Source organism: Oncorhynchus nerka, unplaced genomic scaffold (assembly GCF_034236695.1).
Source record: "Oncorhynchus nerka isolate Pitt River unplaced genomic scaffold, Oner_Uvic_2.0 unplaced_scaffold_1588, whole genome shotgun sequence".
Classification (NCBI taxonomy): domain Eukaryota; kingdom Metazoa; phylum Chordata; class Actinopteri; order Salmoniformes; family Salmonidae; genus Oncorhynchus; species Oncorhynchus nerka.
The window spans coordinates 28,459-54,145 of NW_027039728.1; the positions used below are offsets into that span (position 1 = coordinate 28,459).

General features: G+C 46.7%; 1 long non-coding RNA gene across 1 annotated transcript; it reads left to right on the forward strand.

The window, feature by feature from the left end:
- The first annotated feature begins 181 nt into the window (after positions 1-181).
- On the forward strand, positions 182-25,383 carry LOC135568450 (uncharacterized). The gene is made up of 2 exons (XR_010462634.1): positions 182-272; positions 24,504-25,383. It is a non-coding gene; the product is annotated as an uncharacterized LOC135568450 (long non-coding RNA).
- Positions 25,384-25,687: the final 304 nt, after the last annotated feature.

The following is a 25,687-nucleotide window of genomic DNA, read 5'->3' on the forward strand; positions in this document are numbered from 1 at the left end:
ACCCTGTCGCGCATGGAGATGGCGCCTCTGACATCGGTGCTGTAAAAGGTAGCGTACAAACTCTCCGTAGACGTATCGTCCAATGATTAATAGGCTACAAGCCCGCCGTTGATTACTTCACTTTTTGAGCGAAATTTTCACTAATAACTTGAGGACAAAGGAGGTTTATTCCAATTTAGAGTTTAGATTCTGTCATCGGGAGTTCCTTATCCTTCCTCGCACCGGTGACACAACTTTGATGATTGACGGCTGGAAGACTCCTCCTAAAAAAGGTATGACGTTGCCTTTGTTAGGCCGATGTACCCCGCTCAGGAGTTGAAAACAAATCGGGTTCTTTTTTATTCAAAAGGCAGTAAAACAAAAATGATGGAGTGAGTTTTAGTAAAAAAATACCTTGATGTAATAATTTGTTATAGGGACATATGTGGTAGGCTAATGCTGCATGCACACAGGTTATCGTCATAAACTACATTTTACATACACCTTGATCACACCGACAGTGTTATTGCGCCAAATGGTATGCAACGTCATCTGGATATGTGGGCAACAAAAGTTGAACATTCACCTTCTGCTACCATTTCTGTCAATTTGATGCATACATTAGATAAATCCAATGTATGTACCAAACAGAAAGTGCCTCTGCAATGCAACGCTGCAAGGCTAACACAGCGTTCCATTGGAAATGAATATACTTCTGATGTACCCAAACGCAAGGACACTGTAGGTGTGATGGAGGCGTTAGTATTCACACTCCATGGCCTGCATCACAACAAAAAGAATGAAGCTACACATTAGCAACTTCTTCTGTGGTTTTACTACATGAACCTCACTGCAAAGTAATGCCCAAGTAGAACAAGTCCAAAGCATCACACTGCACAGTGTTTTAGAACAGCACCAAATAAAGTTGTAGGCCCCTTTCTCTCCCCCCCACCTCTCCCTTCTCCTCCCTCCACCCACCTCTCCCTCCCCTCCCACCTCTCCCTCCTTCCTCTCTCCCCCCCCCACCTCTCCCTTCTCCTCCCTCCCTCCACTCCCTCTCCCTTCTCCTCCCTCTCCCCCCCACCTCTCCTCTCCTCCCTCCCACTCACCTCTCCCTTCTCCTCCTCTCTCCCCCCACCTCTCCCTTCTCCTCCACCCACCTCTCCCTCCTCCTCCCTCCTCCCTCCTCCCCTTCCCTCCCTCCCTCCACTCACCTCTCCCTTCTCCTCCCTCTCTCCCCCCACCTCTCCCTTCTCCTCCCTCCACCCACCTCTCCCTCCTCCTCCTCCCTCTCCCCCCCTCCCCTTCTCCTCCCTCTCCCCCCCCACCTCTCCCTTCTCCTCCCTCCCTCCACTCACCTCTCCCTTCTCCTCCCTCTCTCCCCCCACCTCTCCCTTCTCCTCCCTCCCCCACCCACCCTCCTCCTCCCTCCTCCCTCCTCCCCCCACCTCTCCCTTCTCCTCCCTCCCTCCACCCACCTCTCCCTTCTCCTCCCTCCCCCCACCTCCCCTCCTCCTCTCCCCCCACCTCTCCCCTCCCTCCCACTCCTCCCCTCCTCCCTCTCTCCCCCCACCTCTCCCTTCTCCTCCCTCCACTCACCTCTCCCTTCTCCTCCCTCCTCCCTCTCTCCCCCCACCTCTCCCTTCTCCTCCCTCCACTCACCTCTCCCTCCTCCTCCCTCTTTCCCCCCACCTCTCCCTTCCTCCTCCCCACTCACCTCTCCCTCCTCCTCCTCCCCCCCACCTCTCCCTCCTCCTCCCTCCTCCCCCAACTCTCCCACCTCTCTCCTCCCTCTCTCCCCCACCTCTCCCTCCCTTCCCTCTCTCCCCCCACCTCTCCCTCCCTTCCCTCTCCTCCAGGGACATCCACTCACGTGGCTGTGTTCAGTGTGCTCTGACTCTCTGCCATGCTCCCACATGGGTCTCCCCCCACCTCTCCCTTCTCCTCCCTCTGGTCAAAAGTAGTGCACTCCCCATAGGGCTCTGGTCAAAAGTAGTGCACTAATTATCGTCATAAACTACATTTTACATACACCTTGATCACACCTCTCCCTACCATTTCTGTCAATTTGATGCATACATTAGATAAATCCAATGTATGTACCAAACAGAAAGTGCCTCTGCAATGCAACGCTGCAAGGCTAACACAGCGTTCCATTGAAATGAATATACTTCTCCTCCCTCTCCTCCCTCCCACCTCCCCCTTATTGGAAATGAATATACCATGATGTACCCAAACGGGACACTGCAGGTCCACATTAGCAACTTCTTCTGTGGTTTTACTACATGAACCTCACTGCAAAGTAATGCCCAAGTAGAACAAGTCCAAAGCATCACACTGCACAGTGTTTTAGAACAGCACCAAATAAAGTTGTAGGCCCCTCTCCCTCTCCCTTCTCCTCCCTCCACCCACCTCTCCCCCCTCCCACCTCTCCCTCCTTCCTCTCTCCCCCCACCTCTCCCTCTCCCACTCCCTCTCCCTTCTCCTCCCTCTCCCCCACCTCTCCCCACTCCTCCCTCCTCCTCCCTCCTCCCCCCCCCACCTCTCCCTTTCTCCTCCTTCTCCCCTCCTCCTCCCTCCTCCCTCTCTCCCCCACCTCCCACTCACCTCTCCCCTCCCCCTCTCCCTCCTCTCCCCCTCTCTCCCCCCCACCTCTCCCTCCCTCCCTCCACTCCCTCCCCCACCTCCCTCCCCCCCCACCTCCCTTCTCCCCCCTCACCTCTCCCTCCTCCCTCCCCCCCCCACCTCTTCTCCTCTCCCTCCCCCCACCTCTCCCTCCTCTCTCCCCCCCTCCCCTCCTCTCCCCCACTCACCTCTCCTCCTCTCTCCTCCCTCCTCCCTTCTCCCCCCTCCACTCTTCCCTCCTCCTCCCTCTCCCCCCTCCTCCCACCCCTCCTCTTCCCCCCACTCACCTCCCCCCACTCCCTCTCCTCCCCCCCCCACCTCTCCCTCCCTCCCTCTCTCCCCCAACTCTCCCACCTCTCCCTCCCTCTCTCCCCCCACCTCTCCCTCTCCCTCTCTCCCCCACCTCTCCCTCCTCTTCCCCCTCCCCCCACCTCCCAACTCTCCCACCTCTCCCAACTCTCCCACCCCACCTCTCCCTCCCTCTCCCCCCCACCTCTCTCCTCTCTCTGAACAGGGACATGTTGAAATTCACGTGGCTGTGTTCAGTGTGCTACGATGACTATCTCTGCCATGCTAATGTGGTGGTGGGGGAACACATGGGTCGTGGGCCCATATATAGTGCACTACCTTTGACCAGGTCACATAGGGCTCTGGTCAAAAGTAGTGCACTAATTAGGGAATAGGGTGCCATAGGGCTCTGGTCAAAAGTAGTGCACTAAATAGGGAATAGGGTGCCATAGGGCTCTGGTCAAAAGTAGTGCACTAATTAGGGAATAGGGTGCCATTTGAGAAGCAGTCCTAACCCGCAGGTGTACTGCTGTATCAAAAGTAAGTATGTGTTATTGTCAGTTAGACAACAACGCCTCTGTAAAAACCACACTGACTGACTGACTGGAAGATCACATCTCTCTACTAGACCCTTTCTCTTCAAACTATTTGTTGGCCTTTATGAATGTGTCTATAAAAAATACGATGCCTTTATTATCCCTGTGGGGAAATGTTGGTTGTGTCTCATACATAAATACACATCATCTAACATATACAAGGACATACAGGCAGAAAAATACAGGTGGAAAACGTGCTGTGTGTTTTATTCCAGGACCGGTAGGTATATTGTACATTGACAATAGCCTAATGATTTACTGTGATACCAGCTCAATCACATGCTCATCCATCATGCAAATGTCCCTGATTAGTTTGGCGCCTCATTAATAACATCGAAATGACAGTTTCAAGTCATTTAAAAAAAAAGACAAATGTAAATGTGTGATTTTTTTTCTTCAATGCTTCTTATAAAACAGGTTAGCTGAGAACGTCCCAAAAAGGACGCGCACACGACCATGGGTCACAAGGCCGTGTGGTGTTGTAATTCTACATGGCCAGACAGCAACAATGACAAGAAAGTGGCATGTGGGGAATCGTAAGTGGATCGATTCAGCTAGTTTTATCTTGTTCTTCATTTTTTATTTGACGTTTGTATATTTAACTAGGCAAGTCAGTTAAGAACAAATTCTTATTTACAATGACGGCCTACTGGGGAACAGTGGGTTAACTGCCTTGTTCAGGGGCAGAACAACAGATTTTTACCTTGTCAGCTCAGGGATTCGGTCTAGCAACTTTTTGGTTACTGGCCCAACGCTCTAACCACTAGGCTACCTGCTGGTTACTGGCCCAACACTCTAACCACAAGGCTACCTGCTGGTTACTGGCCCAACGCTCTAACCACTAGGCTACCTGCTGGTTACTGGCCCAACACTCTAACCACAAGGCTACCTGCTGGTTACTGGCCCAACACTCTAACCACTAGGCTACCTGCTGGTTACTGGCCCAACGCTCTAACCACTAGGCTACCTGCTGGTTACGGTCCCAACACTCTAACCACTAGGCTACCTGCTGGTTACTGGCCCAACAATCTAACCACTAGGCTACCTGCTGGTTACTGGCCTAACAATCTAATCACTAGGCTACCTGCTGGTTACTGGCCTAACAATCTAATCACTAGGCTACCTGCTGGTTACTGGCCCAACACTCTAACCACTAGGCTACCTGCTGGTTACTGGCCCAACACTCTAACCACTAGGCTACCTGCTGGTTACTGGCCCAACACTCTAACCACTAGGCTACCTGCTGGTTACTGGCCCAACACTCGAACCACGAGGCTACCTGCTGGTTACAGGCCCAACAATCTAACCACTAGGCTACCTGCTGGTTACTGGCCTAACAATCTAACCACTAGGCTACCTGCTGGTTACTGGCCCAACAATCTAACCACTAGGCTACCTGCTGGTTACTGGCCTAACAATCTAATCACTAGGCTACCTGCTGGTTACTGGCCTAACAATCTAATCACTAGGCTACCTGCTGGTTACTGGCCCAACACTCTAACCACTAGGCTACCTGCTGGTTACTAGCCCAACACTCTAACCATGAGGCTACCTGCTGGTTACAGGCCCAACAATCTAACCACTAGGCTACCTGCTGGTTACAGGCCCAACACTCTAACCACTAGGCTACCTGCTGGTTACTGGCCCAACATTCTAACCACTAGGCTACCTGCTGGTTACTGGCCCAACACTCTAACCACTAGGCTACCTGCTGGTTACTGGCCCAACATTCTAACCACTAGGCTACCTGCTGGTTACTGGCCCAACATTCTAACCACTAGGCTACCTGCTGGTTACTGGCCCAACGCTCTAACCACTAGGTTACCTGCTGGTTACTGGCCCAACGCTCTAACCACGAGGCTACCTGCCACCCCATCTTGTTTTGAGGTGTTTTGGTTAATGGCTAAAATTCACTCGACTAGCTAACCAACAACTGTAACGATGTCTCTGAGAGACAACAAGTGCTCATTGTGCAACTTGATTTATGTTTTCAATGAACATAGGAGACTAAATATAGTTGACATGTTGTCAGCAGTCTAAGCCAACCCCGTCTGTTTTGCTCCAAAGTTGCATAGGCGGCGGTTTTGTTGCTAAACAACCAACCCCTCTATGTGTGGGTGTTTGTATTAGTTGTGTATTTACAGTAGACCTACTCTCAGTACTCTTTTCTCTCTGTCTGTGTGTGTGTGTGTGTGTGTGTGTGTGTGTGTGTGTGTGTGTGTGTGTGTGTGTGTGTGCATGTCTGTGTTTGTGTGTTTTGAGGGAGTTTCTCCTTGAGGCAGATGGGGTTTTCCTTTAGGCAGATGGGTTTCTCTCTCTCATTCATCATGTGTAGTAGGCAGCTCCACAGCAGGGGGGGGACCCCCGCTCTGCTTCCCCAACCAGAGAGCACCTCGTGGGGGAAGAAGTCTGTGCTGAGGGCACACTCCCTTCTGGGTCTCTGAGCCACAGCTGCACAACACGAGGGCAACAACAGACCTTTCTTGTGAATTTTATTTCATAACTACTGTCTTTCATTTCAGAGACAAATCACTCTTCAAGGATTTCACGCTTTTCAGTTGAAGTTTTTAAGCACAGTTTTTTTTCAAGATATCCTTTTCAATTTCTTAAGGCCTTATATTAAACAATATATTTCGACAATATGCACAAACTCTGTCTATTTAGTTATTTATTTACGGCAAGACTGTTGAACTGTCATCTCAGCCTGTGTTATTTTCACAACAAAAACAATATCAGTTGCAAAATAGAAAGCAAATACTTTGGATAAAGCTCAAGACCACTCACAGTAAGGTCTGTCCCCGGCCCTCACGGTAAGGTCTGCCCCCGGCCCTCACGGTAAGGTCTGCCCCCGGCCCTCACGGTAAGGTCTGCCCCCGGCCCTCACGGTAAGGTCTGCCCCCGGCCCTCACGGTGTTTTGGTCTGCCCCGGCCCTCACGGTAAGGTCTGCCCCCGGCCCTCACGGTAAGGTCTGCCCCCGGCCCTCACGGTAAGGTCTGCCCCTGGCCCTCACGGTTTCTGCCCCCGGCCCTCACGGTATAGTCTGCCCCCGGCCCTCACGGTCTAAGCCAACCCTCACAGTAAGGTCTGGCCCTCACGGTATAGGTCTGCCCCGGCCCTCACGTTAAGGTCTGCCCCGGCCCTCACGGTGTGGTCTGCCCCCGGCCCTCACGGTAGTCTGCCCCGGCCCTCACGGTAGGTCTGCCCCCGGCCCTCACGTAAGGTCTGCCCCTCCCTCACGGTGTGGTCTGCCCCGGCCCTCACGGTAAGGTCTGCCCCGGCCCTCACGGTAAGGTCTGCCCCCGGCCCTCACGGTAAGGTCTGCCCCCGGCCCTCACGGTAAGGTCTGCCCCGGCCCTCACAGTAAGGTCTGCCCCCGGCCCTCACAGTAAGGTCTGCCCTATCAAGGCTGAGTGGCTTCAGGTGTGAGTTGTGGCACCGCAGCCTAAGAAGGCTGAGTAGCTTCAGGTCTGGCCCTCACGGTAAGGTCTGCCCCGGCCCTCACAGTAACCTCACGGTAAGGTCTGCCCCGGCCCTCACAGTAGGTCTTCCCTATCAAGGCTGAGTGGCTTCAGGTGACAGGCGTGGCCCTCACGGTAAGGTCTGCCCCAGCCCTCACAGTAGGTCTGCCCCCAGCCCTCACGGTGAATTTCTGCCCCCGGCCCTCACGGTAAGGTCTGCCCCCGAGCCCTCACGGTAAGGTCTGCCCCTGGCCCTGTAGCTTATTGTCAGCCACTTAAAATAAGGGCTGTGTTTAGTATAGGCTTACTCTGGCGTGACATTTTGATAACTATGCCAATTTCTCTTGGACAAGATTACTTAATATATACAGTGCCTTGCGAAAGTATTCGGCCCCCTTGAACTTTGCGACCTTTTGCCACATTTCAGACTTCAAACATAAAGATATAAAACTGTATTTCTTTGTGAAGAATCAACAACAAGTGGGACACAATCATGAAGTGGAACGACATTTATTGGATATTTCAAACTTTAACAAATCAAAAACTGAAAAATTGGGCGTGCAAAATTATTCAGCCCCCTTAAGTTAATACTTTGTAGCGCCACCTTTTGCTGCGAATACAGCTGTAAGTCGCTTGGGGTATGTCTCTATCAGTTTTGCACATCGAGAGACTGACATTTTTTCCCATTCCTGAGCTCCAGCTCAGTGAGGTTGGATGGAGAGCATTTGTGAACAGCAGTTTTCAGTTCTTTCCACAGATTCTCGATTGGATTCAGGTCTGGACTTTGACTTGGCCATTCTAACACCTGGATATGTTTATTTTTGAACCATTCTATTGTAGATTTTGCTTTATGTTTTGGATCATTGTCTTGTTGGAAGACAAATCTCCGTCCCAGTCTCAGGTCTTTTGCAGACTCCATCAGGTTTTCTTCCAGAATGGTCCTGTATTTGGCTCCATCCATATTCCCATCAATTTTAACCATCTTCCCTGTCCCTGCTGAAGAAAAGCAGGCTCAAACCATGATGCTGACACCACCATGTTTGACAGTGGGGATGGTGTGTTCAGGGTGATGAGCTGTGTTGCTTTTACGCCAAACATAACGTTTTGCATTGTTGCCAAAAAGTTCAATTTTGGTTTCATCTGACCAGAGCACCTTCTTCCACATGTTTGGTGTGTCTCCCAGGTGGCTTGTGGCAAACTTTAAACAACACTTTTTATGGATATCTTTAAGAAATGGCTTTCTTCTTGCCACTCTTCCATAAAGGCCAGATTTGTGCATTATACGACTGATTGTTGTCCTATGGATAGAGTCTCCCACCTCAGCTGTAGATCTCTGCAGTTCATCCAGAGTGATCATGGGCCTCTTGGCTGCATCTCTGATCAGTCTTCTCCTTGTATGAGCTGAAAGTTTAGAGGGACGGCCAGTTCTTGGTAGATTTGCAGTGGTCTGATACTCCTTCCATTTCAATATTATCGCTTGCACAGTGCTCCTTGGGATGTTTAAAGCTTGGGAAATCTTTTTGTATCCAAATCCGGCTTTAAACTTCTTCACAACAGTATCTCGGACCTGCCTGGTGTGTTCCTTGTTCTTCATGATGCTCTCTGCGCTTTTAACGGACCTCTGAGACTATCACAGTGCAGGTGCATTTATACGGAGACTTGATTACACACAGGTGGATTGTATTTATCATCATTAGTCATTTAGGTCAACATTGGATCATTCAGAGATCCTCACTGAACTTCTGGAGAGAGTTTGCTGCACTGAAAGTAAAGGGGCTGAATAATTTTGCACACCCAATTTTTCAGTTTTTGATTTGTTAAAAAAGTTTGAAATATCCAATAAATGTCGTTCCACTTCATGATTGTGTCCCACTTGTTTTTGATTCTTCTAAAAAAAATACAGTTTTATATCTTTATGTTTGAAGCCTGAAATGTGGCAAAAGGTCGCAAAGTTCAAGGGGGCCGAATACTTTCGCAAGGCACTGTGTATATATATATATACAGTGGGGCAAAAAAGTATTTAGTCAGCCACCAATTGTGCAAGTTCTCCCATTTAAAAAGATGAGAGAGGCCTGTAATTTTCATCATAGGTACACTTCAACTATGACAGACAAAATTAGGGGGAAAAATCCTGAAAATCACATTGTATGATTTTTTATTAATTTATTTGCAAATTATGGTGGAAAATAAGTATTTGGTCACCTACAAACAAGCAAGATTTCTCTCTCACAGACCTGTAACTTCTTCTTTAAGAGGCTCCTCTGTCCTCCACTCGTTACCTGTATTAATGGCACCTGTTTGAACTTGTTATCAGTATAAAAGACACCTGTCCACAACCTCAAACAGTCACACTCCAAATTTCACTATGGCCAAGACCAAAGAGCTGTCAAAGGACACCAGAAACAAAATTGTAGACCTGCACCAGGCTGGGAAGACTGAATCTGCAATAGGTAAGCAGCTTGGTTTGAAGAAATCAACTGTGGGAGCAATTATTAGGAAATGGAAGACATACAAGACCACTGAAAATCTCCCTCGATCTGGGGCTCCACGCAAGATCTCACCCCGTGGGGTCAAAATGATCACAAGAACGGTGAGCAAAAATCCCAGAACCACACGGGGGGACCTAGTGAATGACCTGCAGAGAGCTGGGACCAAAGTAACAAAACCTACCATCAGTAACACACTATGCCGCCAGGGACTCAAATCCTGCAGTGCCAGATGTGTCCCCCTGCTTAAGCCAGTACATGTCCAGGCCCGTCTGAAGTTTGCTAGAGGGCATTTGGATGATCCAGAAGAAGATTGGGAGAATGTCATATGGTCAGATGAAACCAAAATATAACTTTTTGGTAAAAACTCAACTCGTCGTGTTTGGAGGACAAAGAATGCTGAGTTGCATCCAAAGAACACCATACCTACTGTGAAGCATGGGGGTGGAAACATCATGCTTTGGGGCTGTTTTTCAGCAAAGGGACCAGGACGACTGATCCGTGTAAAGGAAAGAATGAATGGGGCCATGTATCGTGAGATTTTGAGTGAAACCTTTCCATCAGCAAGGGCATTGAAGATGAAACGTGGCTGGGTCTTTCAGCATGACAATGATCCCAAACACGAAGGAGTGGCTTCGTAAGAAGCATTTCAAGGTCCTGGAGTGGCCTAGCCAGTCTCCAGATCTCAACCCCATAGAACATCTTTGGAGGGAGTTGAAAGTCCGTGTTGCTCAGCAACAGCTCCAAAACATCACTGCTCTAGAGGAGATCTGCATGGAGGAATGGGCCAAAATACCAGCAACAGTGTGTGAAAAACTTGTGAAGACTTACAGAAAACGTTTGACCTCTGTCATTGCCAACAAAGGGTATATAACAAATTATTGAGATAAACTTTTGTTATTGACCAAATACTTGTTTTCCACCATAATTTGCAAAAAAATCATAAAAAATCCTACAATGTGATTTTCTGGATTTCATTGTTGAAGTGTACCTATGATGAAAATTACAGGCCTCTCTCATCTTTTTAAGTGGGAGAACTTGCACAATTGGTAGCTGACTAAATACTTTTTTGCCGCACTGTATATATATATATATATATATATATATATATATATTCGGCTCTATTTACGCACAGATTTGCTACGTGAGGCTTATTTGATTGAATATAAAGATGTTACAAATGCACTGATATAAGTGGACACATTGCATTTTGGCAACTTTTTAAAAGACTATCAGAGTGTCGGTTGTCATAGAGATTGAGGACTCATGGATATAACCTGTTTTAACATGGACATTGCCATAGAGGGCTTCCACCATTTTGAAGTAGTCAACTGGGTGGGGATTCCTGAGTTGGGAGCAATCAACCAATGAAGAAAATGTACTACTTGGCACTGCCCATGCTGCCTAATGGCACTGCCCATGCTGTCAGACACTATAATGGCACAGATACAAAGATGAATCCGCCATCTCTATGGCCTGTTTACATGTACATCTGCCCTCACATTGGATAGAATGGTCCCACCTCTTCCCTTCCATCTTTGAGGACATGCATTTCCATTGTTAGAGCGGTCACTTGACCATCTTGTCAATATGATAGACAATCTTTGTGAACAATGACAAGGGGTTCAACACAGAACCACGTCTTAAACCAAGCTGCTTTCGTTATACAACTAAAAGGGTTCACAAAAATTATGATAAAAAACTGTCAATGGAAACACTCCCACACACAGGGGATAAACTTAACTTAGGCTGGAACTTAACCTAAACACTAAACAGCTGGGCTGATATCCAACCGACTGTCCTTTACGGCTTTTCTGCAGTCAGAAGTCCATGCCCATGTGCTTCCGCCAAATGTCAGGCAAGCTCAGCATCCAGCCAAGAGCTTCTCCTGTGCTGAACTGAAGCATCCCCTTATAAGCCCCAGGTCTATTGCAGCCTAACAAGGCTGAGTGGCTTCAGGTACGGGGCTTGGCACAGCAGTCTAACAGGGTTGAGTGGCTTCAGGTACGAGGCGTGGCAACGCAGTCTAACAAGGCTGAGTGGCTTCAGGTGCGGGGCGTGGCAACGCAGTCTAACAAGGCTGAGTGGCTTCAGGTACGAGGTGTGGCACAGCAGCCTACCAAGGCTGAGTGGCTTCAGGTGCGGGGCGTGGCAACGCAACCTAACAAGGCTGAGTGGCTTCAGGTGCGAGGCATGGCACTGCAGCCTAGCTTGCTGCAGCCTAAATATGCTGGTTGTGGGGCGTGGCTGATGCCTCAAACAGTGTCATTCCCCGGCCACACCACAGGGGGGCACAACACTAGGTGTTCCTCGAGTCCAGGTGGGAGAGGGAAGTGTTCAGTGAGATTGCGTAGTCCGTAGATCTATTGGGGTGGTATGCAAATTGTAGTGGGTCTAGGGTGTCGGGTAAGTTGGAGATGATATTGATCCTTAACTTAGGGAAGTTCAGAATTCAAGCAGATTTTCGCAGCTTTTTGTTAAAAATCGAGCAACATTTCAGCGCCCTGCTATTCATGCCAGGAATATAATATATGCATATGATTAGTGTTTGTGGATAGAAAACACTCAGACGTTTCCAAAACTGTTTAAATCACGCCTGTGGCATTTACGGAACGTGCGTTTCATCGAATAGTGCATGAAAATCTGTTCACTGAAAATGGAAAACAGAATTACATAGAGCCGAGTTTTCATTGGCTACAGCTTCCCCAGGTTGTCTAGAGTCACGTCATTTGTTGCGCAATTGATTCTTGGTCTAACCGAAACAAGGGAACTCCTTTCCTACTGTCCCCGCCCAGATTTTGGTTCGACTTTTTCAAGACAGCATTTTTTCCACAGACAAGCTAATCTTTTCACATCGCCTCCTGAGGAATTTTATCGCTTATTAACGTGTACTAATACCTAAAGTTGCATTACAAAAGTATTTCGAAGTGTTTTGTGAAAGTTTATTGTCGACTTTTTGAATTTTAAAAAATTACATTACGTTATGAAATGCTATTTTTTTTTCTTTACTCGCGACGGAGTCGTAGTTCGATATCTAGGCTATTTATGGACCGATTTAATCGAAAAAAGACCCTAAATGATGTTTATGGGACATCTAGGAGTGCCAAGAAAGAAGCTCGTCAAAGGTAATGAATGTTTTATATTTTATTTCAGCGTTTTCGTTTGCGACGGCTAACGCAAAATCTGTCGTTTTTGGTGACGGTGGAGTATTTTGAGGGTGCATGGTATCAGATAATAGCTTCTCATGCGTTCCCCGAAAAGCATTTTACAAATCTGACTTGGTCGATAGATTCACAACGAGTGTAGCTTTAATTCAGTATATTGTATGTCAATTTTAATGAAAGTTTGAGGTTTATCAACCTCTATGGTGGCGCTCTTGAGCATTTCTGCTGATTGTGGTCCCCACTTCGGTACCACGTCCTCAACAAGTTTTAACTACCCTCTCAAAGCACTTCATGATGACAGTGCTATGGGGCGATTCCTGCCAAGGCAGCAGCTACTCTTCCTGGGATTTATTATGGATCCCCAGTAGTTCCTGACAAGGCAGAAGCTACTCTTCCTGGGGTTTATTATGGATCCCCAGTAGTTCCTGCCAAGGCAGCAGCTACTCTTCCTGGGGTTTATTATGGATCCCCAGTAGTTCCTGCCAAGGCAGCAGCTACTCTTCCTGGGGTTTATTATGGATTCTTAGTAGTCCAGGTGCGACAAAACTATGGCCTGTAGGATATGCCTTGTAGATAGTGTTGTTAAAGCAGAGCGGAGCTTTATTATGGACAGACTTCTCCCCATCGTTGCTACTGTTGTATCAACATGTTTTGACAATGACAGTTTACAATCCAGGGTTACTCCAAGCAGTTTAATCACCTCAACTTGCTCAATTTCCACATAATTTATTACAAGATTTATTTGAGGTTTAGGGTTTAGTGAATGATTTGTCCCATATACAATGCTTTTAGTTTTTGGAATATTTATTGCCACCCATTCTGAAACTAACTGCAGGTCTTTGTTAAGTAATGCAGTGATTTCACCCACTGTAGTAGCTGAAGTGTATAGTGTTGAGTCATCCGCATACATAGACACACTGACTTTACTTAGCTTGTCATTAGTAAAGATTGAAAAAAGTAAGGGGCCTAGACAGCTTCCCTGGGGAATACCTGGTTCTACCTGGATTATGTTGGAGAGGCTTCCATTAAGAACACCTTCTGTGTTCTGTTAGACAGGTAACTCTTTATCCATACATAGACACACTGACTTTACTTAAAGCCAGTAGCTTGTCATTAGTAAAGTTTGAAAAAAGTAAGGGGCCTAGACAGCTGCCCTGGGGAATACCTGATTCTACCTGGATTTTGTTGGAGAGGCTTCCATTAAGAACACCTTCTGTGTTCTGTTAGACAGGTAACTCTTTATCCACTGAAAGTCTGTTGTCAATTTGTTTACAGTAAAATAGCATTGTATCTGGTCAAACACAATTCTTTCCCAAAGTTTACTAAGGGTTGGTAACAAGCTGATTGGTCGGCTATTTGAGCCAGTAAAGGGGGCCTTTACCATTCTTTGGTAGCGGTTTTACTTTTGCTTCCCTCCAGGCCTGAGGGCACACATTTTCTAGTAGGCTTAGATTGAATATATGGAAAATAGGAGTGGCAATATCGTCCACTATTATCCTCAGTAATTTTCCATCCAAGTTGTCAGACCCCGTGGCTTGTCATTGTTGATAGACAACTATTATTGAACCTCTTCCACACTCACTTTACGGAATTCAAAAGTGCAATGCTTGTCTTTCATAATTTGATCAGTTATACTTGGATGTGGTGTGTCAGTGTTTGCTGCCGCCATGTTATGCCTAAATCTTCTAATCTTGCCAATGAAAAATAAAGTAATTGGCAATATCAGTGGGTTTTGTGATGAATATTCTTTACATCAACAACATAGGAATCACTACAAAACGTATTGTCTGACCTCTTCTACACTATATTTGTAAGGGACAATGCTGAAGACAAGAAGAAGGTACAGGGAGTGAACATTTAATGTAACACGGACATGAAACAGAACAGGAACAGCGTCTGGACAGGGGAAAAATAACGACATCAATGCTGACACAGGGAACAAACTGAGGAGCTGACAGAAATAGAGGGGGTAATCAACAAAGTAATGTTGTCCAGGTGAGTCCAATATTGCCAGATGCGCGTAATCATGGTGACAGGTGTGCGTAATGAAGGGCAGCCTGGCGCACTCGAGCACCAGAGAGGGGGAGCAGGCGTGACAGTACCCCCTCTCTAGGGGCGTCACCCGGGGTCCCACCTGGGCGAGCCTGACGGGCCGGCCCGAGGCATGGGCAAGCCGACAGAGGCGTGGGAGCCTGGCGAGCCGGCAGAGGCGTGGGAGCCTGGCGAGCCGGCAGAGGCATGGGAGCCTGGCGAGCCGGCTGAATCATGATGTGGGGTGGGTGCCTGCCGAGCCCACCAAGACAAGAAGACCTCTCGAGCCAGCTAAGGCATGGAAGCCCGACGAGCCAGCTAAGGCATGGAAGCCCGACGAGCCAGCTAAGGCATGGAAGCCCGACGAGCAGCAGCACGGCCAGGTGGACTGGGGACAGCAAGGAGTCATCATGCCAGGTAGTCCTGAGGCATGGTCCTAAGGCTCAGGTACTCCAAGGGAGAGAAAGAGAGAATTAGAGAGAGCATACTTAAATTCACACAGGACACACGAGCCTGCTCTTCCTGCATATTCATTGATGGGGGTACCTGTGTCTGGAGCCTGATCTTCCTGCAAATTCATTGATGTGGGTACCTGTGTCTGGAGCCTGATCTTACTGCAAATTCATTGATGTGGGTACCTGTGTCTGGAGCCTGATCTTCCTGCAAATTCATTGATGTGGGTACCTGTGTCTGGAGCCTGATCTTCCTGCAAATTCATTGATGTGGGTACCTGTGTCTGGCGTAGAAAATGTACACATTCCACTCTGCGTTTTACCCAGTTTCTTACGTAGACTGGCGACCTGCTTGATCAAGGAAGCCACTTAAATCCTATAATCTTCGGCAAACAAACAATTGCCGCGTTGGAACTCAGAGTGATCCAGCTTGTCCCGAAACAAAGCACCGTAGATACAGCTCCTACAGCGTTGGAAGCGTTCATTTACTTCTCCAGACAAAAAGGGCTCTATTGAAAAACACATCTGGGACTAACTTCGTTAGCTTGATGGCTAGCAGCTTAACTAGCGGGGACTCTGTCAAGCAAGCATCTATTAAGTGGGATCCCTGGACAAGAAATAGCTGTCCTAGCTGTTAAAAGCTAACCGGGTTGCAGAATTCATGCAAAAACAAGTTCACTGTTAAGGTTTTCTTCCTCTTAAGAGGTAAAACAGGGATCGGACCAAAATGCAGCGTGTTTATTATTAAACATCTTTAATAAAGATGATAACAAACAATAAACGTAACGTGAAAAACCTAAACAGCCTTATTTGGTGCAAACAGAGACAGGAACAATCACCCACAAAACACTCAAAGAATATGGCTGCCTAAATATGGTTCCCAATCAGAGACAACGATAAACACCTGCCTCTGATTGAGAACCACTCTAGGCAACCATAGACTTACCTAGACAACTCTACTATACCACAATCCCATAACCTACAAAAACCCCAAGACAAAACACACCACATAAATAACCCATGTCACACCCTGGCCTGACCAAAATAATAAAGAAAACACTAAATACTAAGACCAGGGAGTGACGTTCACTATTTATATCTTATGAAGATTTTTTTTTTTTTTCAAAAACAAGAAAAACAACAAACTTAGTGTTTCCAGCATACCATGTTCAGCTGTGAACTCTGATGACGTGATCTCTGACGTGATCTGTACGTTTGTTTGGTTGAATGAATCTAACAAGACGGGTCTGCGAGAAAATGGGCCTCGTCCTGGGTGAACAAGGGTAGACGGAGTGCCAGGACTCAGGTGCATGTGTGTGTATGTGTGTGTGTGTGTGTGTGTGTGTGTGTGTGTGTGTGTGTGTGTGTGTGTGTGTGTGTGTGTGTGTGTGTGTGTGTGTGTGTGTGTTTGTGTATGTGGACATAGGATACTGAGGGGTAAGCCTAATTGTGGCTGTGTGTACGGGGTCTCGAAGGATGATATGTGAACAGGGGCTGCTGATTGGATAATTATGGGGTGTGTGTGTGTGTGTGTGTGTGTGTGTGTGTGTGTGTGTGTGTGGACATAGAATACTGAGGGGTCAGCCTAATTGTGGCTGTGTTTACGTGGTCTGGAAGGATGATATGTGAACAGGGGCTGCTGATTGGGTAATTATGAGGATTGTGTGTGTGTGTGTGTGTGTGTGTGTGTGTGTGTGTGTGTGTGTGTGTGTGTGTGTGTGTGTGTGTGTGTGTGTGTGTGTGTGTGTGTGTGTGTGTCACTGCATGTTGTTGGTGATTAGCTGACAGACAGCGAAAGAACCAGACACAAGAGAGCAGCTGTGTGTGAACCTACCAGCTGCAGCCCAGCCCAGCCCAGCCCACCTCACACAAACACACACACACACACCACACCCTTTGTTTGTGTCTGTTTACCCCACGAAAGCCTCTTCGTCACGATATGGCTTCATAGGAAACCTTGATCCTGGGACATTAAACAGAACCACAGGGCCTGTATCAGCCTGACAGAGATTAGGTTTATACAGTCAATAACTTTGGATCAAGTACTTTCCACATCTCTTAATGAATGCTTTTAAGTCATCTGATATACACACACACAATTGTACATCACTTGCAACGGCAGCATTGTGGGTTGGATTCCAGCTGGGACCACCCATGTCGAAAATATACGCAGGAAAGTCGCTTTGTGTAAAAGGGTCAGCTAAATGGTATATATTACACAATTAAGCATGCTTAAAAAAAGCTTTTTAAAAATAAGTCACTATTGTGGCAACATGTGATAACTTTCTTGTTATGGAGTTTTTAGCTTCTGGGAAAACCTCATAACTTTGAGTTTCAGAGAGGCACCTCTGACTACAAGGAAGTGACTCAGACATTTAGAATGCTGATGATCCTCTCTGCAGTGGTAAACAGTAAGATCTTATGTTAACATTGTAAATCACCTGATTGACTTTGTTTGAAGAAGTGAGATAAAGTGTCTATTTTTGTTATATTGTTTGGTAAATGAAACTTGTATTAGGGCTGTTGCAGTGACCGTATTATCATCACACCAGCAGTCATGAGTCAAGACAGCAGTCAAATTCCACGTCACTATAATCTCCTGTTATGCACTCTGGACAGGCTTTGGTAGAATCCAAATAGCTAACTACCATCAGGTCCTAATGGCCTGGTACTCAGGGCTCTAGTGTCCCTCCATCAGGTCCTAATGGCCTGGTACTCAGGGCTCTAGTGTCCCTCCATCAGGTCCTAATGGCCTGGTACTCAGGGCTCTAGTGTCCCTCCATCACGTCCTAATGGCCTGGTACTCAGGGCTCTAGTGTCCCTCCATCACGTCCTAATGGCCTGGTACTCAGGGCTCTAGTGTCCCTCCATCAGGTCCTAATGGCCTGGTACTCAGGGCTCTAGTGTCCCTCCATCAGGTCCTAATGACCTGGTACTCAGGGCTCTAGTGTCCCTCCATTAGGTCCTAATGGCCTGGTACTCAGGGCTCTAGTGTCCCTCCATCACGTCCTAATGGCCTGGTACTCAGGGCTCTAGTGTCCCTCCATCACGTCCTAATGGCCTGGTACTCAGGGCTCTAGTGTCCCTCCATCAGGTCCTAATGGCCTGGTACTCAGGGCTCTAGTGTCCCTCCATCAGGTCCTAATGACCTGGTACTCAGGGCTCTAGTGTCCCTCCATTAGGTCCTAATGGCCTGGTACTCAGGGCTCTAGTGTCCCTCCATCAGGTCCTAATGACCTGGTACTCAGGGCTCTAGTGTCCCTCCATCAGGTCCTAATGGCCTGGTACTCAGGGCTCTAGTGTCCCTCCATCAGGTCCTAATGGCCTGGTACTCAGGGCTCTAGTGTCCCTCCATTAGGTCCTAATGGCCTGGTACTCAGGGCTCTAGTGTCCCTCCATTAGGTCCTAATGGCCTGGTACTCAGGGCTCTAGTGTCCCTCCATTAGGTCCTAATGGCCTGGTACTCAGGGCTCTAGTGTCCCTCCATCAGGTCCTAATGACCTGGTACTCAGGTCACGCAGCAAGAACATGGTCCTCAAACAATGGTCGATGCGTGGAGTGTGTTCTTATATTGCTTGGAAAGTGTTCCTATATTTATTTCTTAGCAGATGCTCTGCTATAAAACCGAAGTAACCACCCATCAACAAAACACCAACCAGTGGGAAAGCGTGTGGTCTCTGTTTATATTTGTTTATTCTACTAGGCAAGTCAGTTAAGAACAAGTTCTTATTTTCAATGACGGCCTAGGAACAGTGGGTTAACTGTTCAGGGACAGAATGACAGATTTATATCTTGTCAACTTGGGTAAACCGTTACGGTTATTGGCCCAACGCTCTAACCCAGGGGTCCCCAAACTTTTTCCTGTGAGGGCCACATAACTTTTCCCTTCTCTGATGGGGGGCCGGTGTCAGTTTGTAACAGAAAAAGTGTGACGATCGTAGGGGAGCTTAAAAAAGTTATTGTTTTCCAGAAAGCCACACATAACCAAATAACCCTTTCCAGGTTCTTTACAGAAAAAAAGTCAGGAAACAAATAATAACACTATTAATGAAATAAATAATAACTAAATAACCCTCTCTGAGTTCTTCACAGAAAAAACAGGAAATAAATAATAACTAAATAACTCTCTCTGGGTTCTTCATAGAAAAAAAAGCCATGGAACATTAACTTTCTGTCGTGCCATGCACAATCTTAACAGATAAAAGTTCAGCTCAGTTGTCAGAGCAGAATCTTTCTGACACATATGAGCAGTCTCTTAAAGTTCTTGTGTTCCTTCCTTATAATCCTTTTGTAGGTTCCAGTAGGCTTGTAGACACCGCTGTTTGCAGCTCTCTCTCATCAACTTCCCTGTGAAAACCACAAAAGAAGCAGGTTGAGAAACTGAACTAAGTGATACAGCACCTACACAGCACAATACATTTCACTACCAGTATGGTTGTAAAGATGGATTTTATCCCAGTAGATTTTATTATGATTATATTTGTTTATGCTCAGAATGACTCATTCAAGTCAGAAAAGTGAGCTTACCTATGTATGTTCATCAGTGTGAACTGTGGGCCTGCATCTGGCTGGTGAGAAGTTGAATATCAGGTTCCATTCTAGTTACAGCCAGTCTCAAGCACTGATGCAAATGTTCATCTGTCAATCTTGATCTCATCGGGGTTTTCAGCAGTTTCATGCGAGAAAGGTTTTCTCGCAGATATACGTGCTGCCAAAAACTGTGGACATTTTCATTGCGTGTTTTTTGATGTTTGGATATGTGTCGTTTGGGAGGGCGGCATAGAAGTCAATGAGACTGTTGGGCTTGAATGCGTCTTTCAGAACATCACAGTTCTGTAACTCAGCCAACTCAAACTGATATGAAGGCTGGGCTTCATCAATGTCGGCAACAAAGGGGTTCTGAAAAAGACGGATTTCTTTTGCATGAACATGTAGTTCACTGAATCGCACACCGAACTCCGCCTTCAGCATTTCCAGTGCTTCCAAGCACTTTTCAGCTGGGAACGGGACCGCTGGGTTCTCTGTCGACAGGTTTTGGGTAGCAGGAAGATGGACGAAGTTGCGCTTTTTCACTTGTTCCAAAAGCAGCGCTAATTTCACCTCAAATGCTTTTATGTGTGAATACATGTCGCAAATGAGTTTCCCCTCGCCTTGTAGCTGCAAGTTAAGGCTGTTAAGTATTTCTGTCATGTCTGTTAAAAATGCTAGGTGCCATTTCCATTCTGGGTCGATCAGCTCTGGGACCGTTTTGTCTTTTAAATGAAGAAATGCGAATGCGTTAATTTCAGGTAGCAGCTCGTAAAAACGCCTCAAAACTCTGCCCCGGCTCAGCCATCGGACCTCTGTGTAGTACAGCACATCTCCGTGCGTAGACTCCAGTTCAGACAGGAATTCTTGGAACTGCCTGTGTTTAAGTCCCTTTGCTCTGATGAAGTTTATGCACGACACCACAACCTTCATTACAGAATCCCACTTCAACACTTTGCAGCACAGTGCTTGCTGGTGAATTAGGCAGTGGACTCGTAGCGGGGCGGTGAGACCCCTTTTTTCCAACTCCCGGTTCATGCGTCCTATTAGACCGCGAGTTTCGCCCACCATGCTAGGAGCCCCGTCAGTCGTGATGCTAGCTAGCTTTGACCAGTCCAGGTCCAACTTCTCCATGGTTTGGCACACTTTGTCAAAAATATCCTCTCCCGTTGTAGTCCCTTTGAGACTTTGGAGGGCTGCCAGCTCCTCGCATATCTCAAAGTTTGCGCTAACTCCACTAATAAAAATGAGCAGTTGCGCTGTGTCTTGCACGTCCGTGCTCTCATCCAGTGCTAATGAAAAAAAGTCCAATTCTTTCGACTTCTGCTGCAGCTGGGCATATACATTACTCCCGATTTCTTCAACGCGTCTGGTGATTGTACTCGCCGACAGACTTACGGCATTAAATGCATCTTTCTTCTCGGGACACACCTCCTCCGCGACAGCATCCATACATTTCTTAACAAACTCTCCGTCAGTGAAAGGCTTACCGCTTCTTGCTATCAGTTTAGCAACCCGAAAGCTGGCCCGAACGGATGCCTGGTTCAGCTGAGCTTGGCGTACAAATGTATTCTGCTGAGATAGTAGTCCACTTTTTAGCTTTGAGAGTTTGTCTGCTCGTATTTGGCCTTGCAAGCTATCGTACTTGTCTTTGTGACGGGATTCATAGTGTCGGCGAAGATTGTATTCTTTGAATACTGCCACCGTCTCTTGACAGATGAGACAAACAGCCTTTTCTTTGCATTGAACAAAAAAAAAATCGTTTGTCCACTGCAGGTTAAATACCCTGCATTCTGAATCAATTTTTCTCTTACCTAACCTTTTCGCCATTATTCCGTTCTCTCTTTGACAGGGCCGGGCCTAGGATTTTTTTTCTGGAGGCCAAATAGGAAAAAAATTCGATAGCGTCTCTGGTATTGTTCAGAGGGCCGGGCCAAATGTGCTGACGGGCCGTATCCGGCCCGCGGGCCGTAGTTTGGTGACCACTGCTCTAACCACTAGGCTACCTGCTGGTTATTGGCCCAACGCTCTAACCACTAGGCTACCTGCTGGTTATTGGCCCAACTCTCTAACCACTAGGCTACCTGCTGGTTACTGGCCCAACGCTCTAACCATTAGGCTACCTGCTGGTTACTGGCCCAACTCTCTAACCACTAGGCTACCTGCTGGTTATTGGCCCAACGCTCTAACCACTTGGCTACCTGCTGGTTATTGGCCCAACGCTCTAACCACTAGGCTACCTGCTGGTTATTGGCCCAACGCTCTAACCACTAGGCTATCTGCTGGTTACTGGCCCAACGCTCTAACCACTAGGCTACCTGCTGGTTATTGGCCCAACGCTCTAACCACTAGGCTACCTGCTGGTTACTGGCCCAACGCTCTAACCACTAGGCTACCTGCTGGTTACTGGCCCAACGCTCTAACCACTAGGCTACCTGCTGGTTACTGGCCCAACGCTCTAACCACTAGGCTACCTGCTGGTTACTGGCCCAACGCTCTAACCACTAGGCTACCTGCTGGTTACTGGCCCAACGCTCTAACCACTAGGCTACCTGTTGGTTATTGGCCCAACGCTCTAACCACTAGGCTACCTGCTGGTTATTGGCCCAACGCTCTAACCACTAGGCTACCTGCTGGTTATTGGCCCAACGCTCTAACCACTAGGCTACCTGCCACGTTTGCTAATTGAGGGGATACAGAGGACATATAGTTTTTCCCTTACCCTTGTTCCTCCCCATTTAATAATGGACCCTTCTAAATCAAAACTATTTTTTACACATTAGCAAAGACAAGATAAAAATGAGAATAGTCTGAAGGGTTAAAATATGATCACTTGATGAGAGAACAGCTGTTGCAGCCTGAGGCAAGGAACGGAACACAATCTTTTTATTTTTGCTACTTTCTCAAATCATCAATAGACTATAGTCACATCATGCAGCCCATATACAGTGCCTTGCGAAAGTATTCGGCCCCCTTGAACTTTGCGACCTTTTGCCACATTTCAGGCTTCAAACATAAAGATATAAAACTGTATTTTTTTGTGAAGAATCAACAACAAGTGGGACACAATCATGAAGTGGAATGACATTTATTGGATATTTCAAACTTTTTTAACAAATCAAAAACTGAAAAATTGGGCGTGCAAAATTATTCAGCCCCTTTACTTTCAGTGCAGCAAACTCTCTCCAGAAGTTCAGTGAGGATCTCTGAATGATCCAATGTTGACCTAAATGACTAATAATGATAAATACAATCCACCTGTGTGTAATCAAGTCTCCGTATAAATGCACCTGCACTGTGATAGTCTCAGAGGTCTGTTAAAAGCGCAGAGAGCATCATGAAGAACAAGGAACACACCAGGCAGGTCCGAGATACTGTTGTGAAGAAGTTTAAAGCCGGATTTGGATACAAAAAGATTTCCCAAGCTTTAAACATCCCAATGAGCACTGTGCAAGCGATAATATTGAAATGGAAGGAGTATCAGACCACTGCAAATCTACCAAGACCTGGCCGTCCCTCTAAACTTTCTGCTCATACAAGGAGAAGACTGATCAGAGATGCAGCCAAGAGGCCCATGATCACTCTGGATGAACTGCAGAGATCTACAGCTGAGGTGGGAGACTCTGTCCATAGGACAACAATCAGTCGTATATTGCACAAATCTGGCCTTTAAGGAAGAAAGCCATTTCTTAAAGATATCCATAAAAAGTGTCGTTTAAAGTTTGCCACAAGCCACCTGGGAGACACACCAAACATGTGGAAGAAGGTGCTCTGGTCAGATGAAACCAAAATTGAACTTTTTGGCAACAATGCAAAACGTTATGTTTGGCGTAAAAGCAACACAGCTCATCACCCTGAACACACCATCCCCACTGTCAAACATGGTGGTGGCAGCATCATGGTTTGGGCCTGCTTTTCTTCAGCAGGGACAGGGAAGATGGTTAAAATTGATGGGAAGATGGATGGAGCCAAATACAGGACCATTCTGGAAGAAAACCTGATGGAGTCTGCAAAAGACCTGAGACTGGGACGGAGATTTGTCTTCCAACAAGACAATGATCCAAAACATAAAGCAAAATCTACAATGGAATGGTTCAAAAATAAACATATCCAGGTGTTAGAATGGCCAAGTCAAAGTCCAGACCTGAATCCAATCGAGAATCTGTGGAAAGAACTGAAAACTGCTATTCACAAATGCTCTCCATCCAACCTCACTGAGCTCGAGCTGTTTTGCAAGGAGGAATGGGAAAAATGTTCAGTCTCTCGATGTGCAAAACTGATAGAGACATACCCCAAGTGACTTACAGCTGTAATCGCAGCAAAAGGTGGCGCTACAAAGTATTAACTTAAGGGGGCTGAATAATTTTGCACGCCCAATTTTTCAGTTTTTGATTTGTTAAAAAAGTTTGAAATATCCAATAAATGTCGTTCCACTTCATGATTGTGTCCCACTTGTTGTTGATTCTTCACAAAAAATACAGTTTTATATCTTTATGTTTGAAGCCTGAAATGTGGCAAAAGGTCGCAAAGTTCAAGGTTGGCCGAATACTTTCGCAAGGCACTGTATGTTTTGATTTCTAAGACATTCTAAGGTTTATATCAGTCACATCTAAAGTTTCCAAATAACTCTAAATCTAGCATATAGGACCCGTTTCAAATGAGCACTTTTACACGAAACATAGACACTTCATATGCACACTGGCTCAAGAACGGAACAATACCATTTCTATTTTATTCAGCTAAGTTCAATTATATTCTTCTTACTATAAAATAAAAGAATGGCATAAAATGAAGCATATCTTGTCAGCTAAACAAACCTACAGCGTATGAGATGGAGCATTGCCAGATAACTAACAGTAGGCCAAGTCATATTCTGTTCTTGGTGTTGGCCCTCAGATTCGGCTGCACCACTGAGAGCATCTTGACTGGCTGTACCACTGAGAGCATCTTGACTGGCTGCACCACTGAGAGCATCTTGACTGGCTGCCCCACTGAGAACATCTTGACTGGCTGCACCACTGAGAGCATATTGACTGGCTGCACCACTGAGAGCATCTTGACTGGCTGCATCACCGCTTGGTACGGCAACTGCAAGGCAACCGACCCGGAAGGTGCTACAGAAGGTGGTGAGCTCGGGCACCAGTACATAAAACTCTTAACAACTCATACCCCTTTTGAGATGTTGGTCAGATGGCGAGAAGCCAAACTGGTGAAACACGTCTCTCTCTCTCTGAAGTGGTTGAATTTGTGTCTCATATGGAACTCAGAGTTCCTGCAGATCCTTTGTTGCCACTGGTAACATCACAAGGTCACTGAATTCAGCATGAATACTCTGTTACCACGTGTGTGTTTACGTGGTGTGTTTAAAAAAGGAATATCCCCTCTGCCAGAAGAACAATAAAACTGCTGACCAGATAGACACCTTGGGAATATCCTCCCATAAAATTGGACATCCTTGACAGCCCTTTAAAAAAATATATATATCTGCCTGTCTTTGTTTATAGACCCTTATTGTTCTGTGTGTGTGAAGGAGACGTACCTCTACCAAGGCGTCAAATCGGGTTATGACCCTAAAGGTCCAGCCATCTACATATCCTCTGTGGTGTGAGCAGGCAGGGTCATTCCTCCTATGATCTCACTGTTCCCAGTTTATTGGGGTCTCCTTTGACTAACCGCAGGGGCCACTGAAGTGTTTCGGTTCCAGCTAAGGGTGAAATCCTATCTTGTAATTTGCTTTGTCAAACCATAAAACTGAATAAACACTGTATGTCTTTAACAGGTTTCTCTAGCAGGAATCAACCCCCTCCTCCTGATGTTGTATGTCTTTAACAGGGTTCTCTAGCAGGAATCAACCCCCTCATCTTGATGTTGTAAGCACCATGCTTTACCAACTGAGTCACACAGTTTGTGTCATCCACTGAAAAAACCCATGACTTCCGAGTTGAGAAATAACTGTCATTTAAAACGAATGATTCAAACGTTGTTTCTCAACAGTTTCTCTTACCATACCAGACTACAGCCAGGCATGATGACCACCAGACCAAGACAGACATTTTTTTTAATGTTTTTTTTAATATACA